The 8,823-nt window shown below is 32.6% G+C and overlaps 1 pseudogene; it reads left to right on the forward strand.

The window, feature by feature from the left end:
- Positions 1–361: 361 nt before the first annotated feature.
- LOC112480800 lies at positions 362–480 on the forward strand (annotated as a pseudogene).
- Positions 481–8,823: the final 8,343 nt, after the last annotated feature.

Genomic DNA, 8,823 nt, shown 5'->3' on the forward strand with positions numbered 1-8,823 from the left:
GAGGAAATCTATGAAAAGACTGACATGTTAAGTGTTTTCTACCACCTATAACTAGGGCTCGTTTCATCACTGGCAAATATACAATTGAATAAATTAATTGTTTATTCCAGAAATCCCTTGTTAAATCACTTGGCAGAGAATCTTCATCAATATAATTGCTATATTTAGTTGATAAGACTTAGTTACTAATTTAGCAGTGACTTGGATTGGACTATATATGTTACGGTAGAGGGTCCAGTTTGAGGATAATATTATGAGTGGCACATCAAAGTGAAGTTTTATGAGAGTGGCACCTGAAAAACATCAAGTTCTGATTAGTAAGAGAAAAATGAATGAAAGGCATAAGAAAAAATAAGGATGAATCTACGGCCATGCCACCCTGAACAAACCCGATTCTGTCTGATCTCAGAAGCTAAGCAGGATTGGGCCTGGTTAGTACTTGGATGGGAGACTACCTAGGAAGACCAGGTGCTGTAAGCGTAAAAGATAAAAAATAAGGGATTGTAAGCTGACAAGGTCCTTGCAATCTGTGAGGTCAACCAAGGGTTGCCTCACCTGAAAAGAAAAAAAGAAAAAAGAAAAAGAAAAAAATAAAGATGGTATAACAGATCTTAAAATTCTGTCTAGGATTAGCCTATGGTTGATATGCACACACATACATAATGTTTTAATTATAATCTAACATATTTTAAATATGATTAGTACACAATTAATAGATGTATTTTATCTAAATGTATATATAATTATATATTAAATATAGTATGTATTTTTATAAGAATAAAGTGAACAGTTTTTAGCCTGTGGTAGAAATTTTAGCAAATATTTGAAATTAATAAGATCATGAAAAATTGGAGCTGAAAGAAAGTTTAAAGGGTTTGTTTATCCTCGTCATTTTCCAGAGAAGGACATGAGTATGACAAATAAAGCTAAGTATTTTTTTCAAGGTCAGAAACAGGATAAAAACAAAGGATTATTTTACTGCCATTTATACTCTACATGCTAGCCATGTTGAACTACTTGCTTATCTGTGCTTCATGCTTTTCACATTTCTCTATGATTGTACTTGCCTCACACTCAAGTGCATGGACCTCAAGCGGTCCCTATTTATCCTTCAAAATTTAGCTCAAGTATCACTTGAAAAGGCCTTTGTGAGCCTGTTCTCTCTATCTGAATGGAGGAGTCCCTTCAACTTCTTTTGACAATAAATATGTATTTACTTCTATCTATCTATCTATCTATCTATCTATCTATCTATCTATCTATCTATCTATCTATCTATCATCTATCATCATCTATCATCTAATCGATCTCTCTACCAACTATCTACCTTCATCTACTTATATTCATCTTATATCTATTTATTTATCTGTCTTTTCACTTTTCCGTTCATTCTAACACACTTGAATTCTATGAGAAATAGAACTGTATCTTAGTCATTTTTGCATCCTTAGGGCCTCCTTCAGTAGCTAACTCATAGTGGGTGCTTAATATTTGAAAAAAATAATTGAATGAATACCTTCTAGACTTCTCATTTTATGCATTATAATTTTCTCATATTATTTCTTTTAAATGACAAAGAGAATTCCTCTTCATGAATAACAGAATTTAAAAGACTGTCATTTTTTCCTCTACCTGAATATCCCTGGCTTCATTCATTATTTCTTTAGAAGTTTCCGTAAATTCAGAGCACATTAAGAGGATTAGGCATTTTAGCTATTTTACATTGAACAAAAACTAGTTCATCAAATTAATGGACATTGTCAGAGTTGTAATGGAGCAATAGGAGGCTATGCAGAAAAAAAAAAAGACTAACTGAAACCTCATATGGAAAAATATTCTTTACAAAAATTTGTTCTCATTTATGACATGGAAAGAAGATGCAGATATTTTATCCAAGTGTATAACAACTATTTTAACTTTTTAATATCTCAACTGCTTTATACTACTGATTTTATTTGGCTATTCTACATTTATTTCTGGTATTTAAATAATATTCAACATTTTTATTGTTGGAAAACGCTATAAATCTACTTGGATATTGAGAAAACTTGTGGTATAGAAATAGCCTTCTCCCATTCTCTTTATAATGTATTATATCTTATGAGATCATTGTCTATTTCAGATTAGATTTATGTTTTTTCATCTATTCAGAGACACAATTTCAGTTTCTACATATCCATTATTTCTTAAGAAAATGTGTTTATTAAGGGTCTATAATTGTATACATTTATTTGGATTCAATGATATAAAATATATAGTGTGTATAAATGTCACTTTTGTCTTTCACATAAGCACATCTTCCCCTGAGATTAGATAATGTTCAGAGGATCCCTCTTTATTCCTAATTCAAAGGACCAAGTTGACCTAATAGAAATAAAATTGTTAAGCAATAGTCAGTACAGACTGAGTATATAGGAGTTACAGGATCGGAATTGCTAGGAATGTGTCTGGAATCAGAATGTTAACAGGTGCAGCAGGGAAATTTTTTGTATATTCATTTGAAATTTTGAGGGCCACTGATGTAAAGGCTAGGGTATGTAGACAAGTAGGCAACATGATGATAGTAGAGACCATAACAAGCGCTAGATAAGGAAAATTCTTGAAGTATAGAGAAAAATCAATATGGACATAAAACTAAATCAAAAAAATTATAGAAAAAATATTATAAATGCAAAACTCTAATTTATCCAGTTGCTTTTTAACACCTTCTCTATGGTATAAGTCAACCCGGCATAAAGGTAGCCTTAGGTAGCAAGTAGCCTTACTCCAGCAATGCATATTTAAATAGATTTCTTCACAAGTCCTTTAAGGACCTCAACTGAGGACAGAATGAAGAAGAGATATATGAAGGAAAATTGTAAGTAATAAAGACTAAAAGGTAATCTGAGGTGTGTAAGAGAGGCATCTGATAGTAGGGGAGAGAAATCTGAGCTCTGCTGAATAAACAAGATATATTTCTATCTCTATTTCTATCTCTATCTCTATTTGTCTGTGTCATATATGTGAAGTGGTAGAAAGCAAACAGCAGAAGAAATGAAAAAGGGTAAATGAGAGGAGTGTTCTTTATGGGGCTCTGAATATGTATTTTTACAATCAGTGAGGCAACACACAGTTGGGCAAGTAACTCAAATAGTGAATATTGCTTCTAGTATTATGTCATTTTTTTGAAAAAGAGAGTTTTCTACTGTATTAAACTGCAGTGCAAAGTCTCTTTGGGTTCATTGTGTGTTTATTGAGTTTTCATTAGATCTAAATTTTCTAATCAATTAGGCAACAAGGACAAGTAGGTGTAACAGCAGTGAGATGGTTCCTTCCCTAGCATTTGACATTGTATCCTTTCAAGGTACATTTGTTCTTTCTTTTACTTTCTTTTTAGGTAGAATGTACTCCTCTTACATTGTTGAACTGTTATCTGCATTTGGTTAAAATAATGAATTAGGGCACCCATGTTAGTACAATGATTCTGCAATATGTTGGCAAAACAAAACAAAACAAAACAAAAAAACCCTTTCATTGGTCAGTTAACTTTTCAATGTGTTCAGTAATTAATTGAGGACAGGAGACCCAGAACAAATCATACATCATTACTGTATACAGCACTCTAAACCTTTTTCTAGGTTGTAATAGTTTAATAACATCACCTTTGGGTTATGCAGTTAATATATCACTTGACCAAAACTAAAATCATTTAATGTGCTTAAAGATGAACATATTACTATAATAAACCACCTGTACACATACAACATAACACATTCCAGCCTTCTCAAACTTTTATTATAAATGTACCTTAAGAAACAAGTAACTGAGAAAGTATTTAATTTTATTAATTGTATGTTTTTATGTTTTTATGCAAAACATTACTTATAATTCCTTTTCATCATCTGGGTATGCTTAAGAAAGTGAGGAATAACACAAAGTAACAGTATTCATCAGAACTTCCTGAATTCATTAGAATTTAAACACTGAACATGTCGATTCACTTTAAATTTGGAAAATTATTCAAAAGCAAAATACCATACAAAATATCATGTACATTTAGGTTACCTTACTTAAAACTACAAAATATTGCATGTGACATTTCCTATTCTGACTACCTTTTAAAAACTATTCATAGCTGACAAATGCACGTTTTAAGATTCAACATTATTCTGTAACTAAAATGAGAAAATATACATAACGACTTCATTTTTAATTTTGAGGAAAAAATGTACCTAGGTGGTTATGAACTAACATCTCCCATTAAATCAATGGCTTTACCTAGTTCTTATGTCTGTAGAATGCAGCTCATTAAGCTTTAAGTTCTTTTATATTCATTACAGTAGCACCTTGTGTATTTTGTGTTAATTTTCTTTATGATCCTTCTATAAATCATTTGATAGGTGAGGAGGTTTAACCTACTTTCCCAAAGATAAAAATCTCTTCAAATCAGCAACCCAATATAATCTTCAAAATACTATCTGCTAAAACCTAGAGGATTTTCATGAACATTAGGGAATGTCTTTGTCAGTTTGGGCTGCCATAACAAAATAACCATATACTGGGTGGCTTTAACAACAGAAATTTATTTTTTCACAGTTCTGAAGGCTTGAAGTCTGAGATCAGGGTGCCAGCATGGTTGAGTTCTGGTGAGAATTCTGTTCCTGGCTGCCTTCTTGCTGTTTGCTCACATGGACTTTCCTCGACATGTGTGCAGGGAGGCAGGGAGAGAACAAACTCTCTGATGTCTCTTCTTATAAGAAAGGTAATTGTATCAGATGATGGCTTCACCCTTAGTACCTCATTTAATCTTAATCGTCTCTTTAAAAGCCCTACCTCTGATATAGTCACATCGAGAGGAAGGTGGTTACATATGAATTTTGCAGACACAATTCAGTCCATAGCAAGTAACCATCCTAGCATGCATCATAGAATGACTGATATCACTGCGAAATCTGGATGTGCCTTTCTAGTAGTCCATTCTATTATTAGTGACCCCATTCTATTAGTTCAACAAAAAATTACTGTTCCAGGTACTGTTTAGGGGGTCAGGTATAAAGTGATGAATAAAGGAGAACTAACTGTTGCTTTCTTATGTTTGGTATCATATATCCTTCTAAAGGAAAAGTTCCCGAAATGAAAAGATTATGGGATGAGAGAAGGTTTCTCTGAGAACATTTAAGGTGAGACAGGATGGACTGAAGAATATTTGCAATGCCCTGCTGGACATCCGGTCAGGCGGCCAGGCCAAGGAATTTCCTAGCCAGTGTCTGCTGCTGCACAGCTTGCAGGAGCCAAGTAGGAGTAGGAGAAGGGGGGATGCCCCCGGCAAGTGCCCTTCCACCTGCACATCAGTGTGGAGCAGCTGGAGTGTGCTTGTTTATCTGATATCTGCAATGTTCCTGGAGATCCTGTACATGGCTGTTATGAATTTTGGGGGAACATGAGCATTCAATTTATAGCACATATCTATTTGAAACTCCATCTAACCTATATGGGAAAGCAATATTGGGTTTGATGCAATTTAAATTTTCTATTTTGGGGAGTTTAATCCATAATATTTGAGTAAATGATAAATATCAAATTTATAGCTGTTTAAGCTAGATTACTGTGTGAAGAAAAAAACTGTAAAAGTGCCAAAGCCTTACAATGTTTACCCGTGATCCTTAACTAAAACAATTATAAAATGTATACAGAATGTTGATGTTTGATGTCTTATTTCCTTTTTTTATAACCATATTACAGAACAAACTGGAATTCCAAAGCACCTATCATAAAGAACTTTAGTGTTTCCTGAATTTAGTCATTGTGAACAATGAAGGGTGTTGACAGTATATATTCCTAATCTACCTTTAAATTCTGTCAAGAAATGATAATTGTGAATAGAAGAAAATGAGTTCCATAAAATCTCTGTTATGTATAGCAACATTTACCTACTTGTTAAAATGAATTGATGAAAATAATTGGTTTACTGTTCGCCTTTTATCTTTTAAAGAATAGTGGATAACTATAAAGTGGATGCAGTAAATGATCAAGACCTCCTTTAATTTCCTCTCTCCACCCATTTGACAGTGAAGAATTGACATCTGCCAATTTTCAGCCTGGAGGACTCTTTATTTTATGTACTAAGTTTCAAACATCACAAATCTGCCATTCAGAGAATAAGAAGCTTGGGACAATAATTAAGGTTGCTACTTGGAGATAAATACACTAAAGCAGGTTAGCCAAGGAACACTTTAGGATTCTGTGGTTCTTATTTGCACAAGGAGTGAGTGATAGGGCACTAGACCATGAGTTCCAAAAATAACCTCTTATTAAATATATATTCGTTTGTATTGTCCATTTCTAAGATTTGCTCTCTAGAAGAGAAATGAAAATTATATGATCTGAAACAGTCTGAAATAGCAGGATAATTGTCTTTTAGTAACTTTCCACTAATTTAAAGAAGAGATACATATAGGACTTATAATCAAGGCTTCTTAAATGCAGATTCTGAAGCTTGACATTGAAAATAATAGTTGAAAATGTTACAAACTCCAAAGAAATGAGCAAATTTTTGTCCCAACTCAAAAAATGAATTAATAGAATGGGTTTCAAAACATGAGTAATTCTATATATAATCAGTTCTCCTATAATACTTGTTTTGAAAACAGAATTTGTTCCATTGCAATTGATATATTGGGAACAATTTAATGGAATAAATTTTATTTTTACTTACGTGCAATTTTCTTCATGAGAAATGTGAGATGAACATGGAAAACTACAACAGGCTGAATCCAACGGCTTAGTAATACACAAAAATACAGGTGCCTACCAGCTACTTCAGTTTACCGTGTGTGTTATGAGCCCCACCCATTCACATCTGGTGTTACAACTTTTAGTACAAATTCAGATAACCCTACTTCCACTACTTCATGATAGTTCAAGAACTTCATCCCTTCTGATGTCCAATTCCACAACTAAACTTCATGGGTTTTCAAGGCAAAGTGACATATTTATTGTAGTATTTATGTAGATCTTAATGAGTTAACGTATATGAAACCGTGCTATCATTTTTATTAAGTTCCTATTTTCCCACTCCCAAAAACCAGAGTATTTTGCTACTTGATTTTTCATAGCTAGTAATTTTTAGGAGTACATATGAAAGGTTATAGGAAAAGTAACTGTACTATATTGAATATATTAAACCAACATCAGCTATGTTTGCTAGAAAAAGTATAAACAAGGATAAATATAATTTATATTTATTGTAAGGTCTCTTGAGAACAAATGATTAATTAGCATCATTAAAAATAATTATAATATGTATTAAGTCCTTGAGCTGTACAATTTTCTATAAGTGGGATATGCTTTTGTACTTTTATTTATGAAAATTTATTTTAAAAATATATAATAGATCCAATTATCTGATATTTATCAATTCTTTGTTTTTGAGTTAAATTTTAAACAAGTTAAATTTTATCTATATTAATAAAAATAGGATTAAAAATATTTTATTTCCCTAAACTTCTTTATCCCTTAACGCTCAACTAAATCTTCATATATACATACATATGTAACTCCATTAGTTTCACAACTATCATTGCTTCTTTTAGATTTGTGTGATATTTGTGTTTAATATTTCTGTTTCAGATATCAGCAGCTGCATAATAAACCATTAAAAATAGTGGCTTAAGATAACAAAAATTTATTATTTCTTATGATTCTGAGGATTAGTTGGATGATTCCTCTGCTGTTTTGCCTGCATTTATCAGAGGGTCAGCTGTGCTGGAAGGTTTCTGTTGGCCTCACCTGTCTGGCAATTGTTGCTGGTCATCAATTAGTGAGGCTTGGTTCTCCTCCATGTACCTAATATTATCTAGTAGGCTAGCCAGTTTCCTTACACAATACTCTCAGCGCAGAATTCCAAGAGATCAAATACAGAAGCTACAAGTCATAAGATGGCCTAGGCCCAGAAAGTATGACTTTACTTCTGCTACATTCGATTAGCCAAAGTAAGTTAGGAGACCATTCCACATTAAAAAGAAGGTTGGGTTGACTCAACTTCTTGATGAAAATGTGAAAATGCAAAGTCACAGTGTAAAAGAGGAACTTTTGTGTAAAAGATCACAAGAGGAACTTTTGCAACCATCTTGAAAACAATCTACCATGAAATGTATTTTGAAATGTGCGACTGAAGAAAATTGTATGCACCTTTTAAAAACAGAACCAGAAGGAAAGATTGTTAAGTTAAAAGGGAGATATGAGTTGATTTGTTAATGTAAACAAAACAAAAATAAGTAGCTGATCCAAATTGGAATTTGCACAAACTATGTCAAAGAATTATACACCAGGTGACAAAACAGATTCAAGTAGAACATCTTCTTACAAAAATATGTGGCATTAAGGGAGGCATGCAAAAAAAATGTATATCTAGCAATAATAAAATCTTTGGTTGAGTTATATGGAAGGGAAATTAGAAATTCCTTAAGGAAAGTATGACAATTCCCATTAAAAAGAATCTATGAAAGTCAACCACCATGATAAAAAAAAAGATCCTTGGAAGTTCCCATGCATTGGGATAGCTGAATAAATACAAAATGGTGTAAAAAAATTGATGACAGAGTTTTAGGAGAGAGATGGAATACCCTCAGCTAGGAGAGTATGAAAGAAATTTCGCAAAATTTCAATGATCTTAAACAATATGTAAATTTGTTGACTTTTGACACAAAGTCTAACAGTGTACAAATTTCAGCCAGTTTCAATCAGAACTTTTTTGTCTTTTTTCTGTTACTTCAATTTTCCCTCTTTTGTATAATTAGTCTTACCATCAAACTGGCTTCCCTATGGTCATAAATGGGTGCTCAT

This window comes from Pteropus alecto, unplaced genomic scaffold, assembly GCF_000325575.1.
Source record: "Pteropus alecto unplaced genomic scaffold, ASM32557v1 scaffold20, whole genome shotgun sequence".
Lineage (NCBI taxonomy): Eukaryota > Metazoa > Chordata > Mammalia > Chiroptera > Pteropodidae > Pteropus > Pteropus alecto.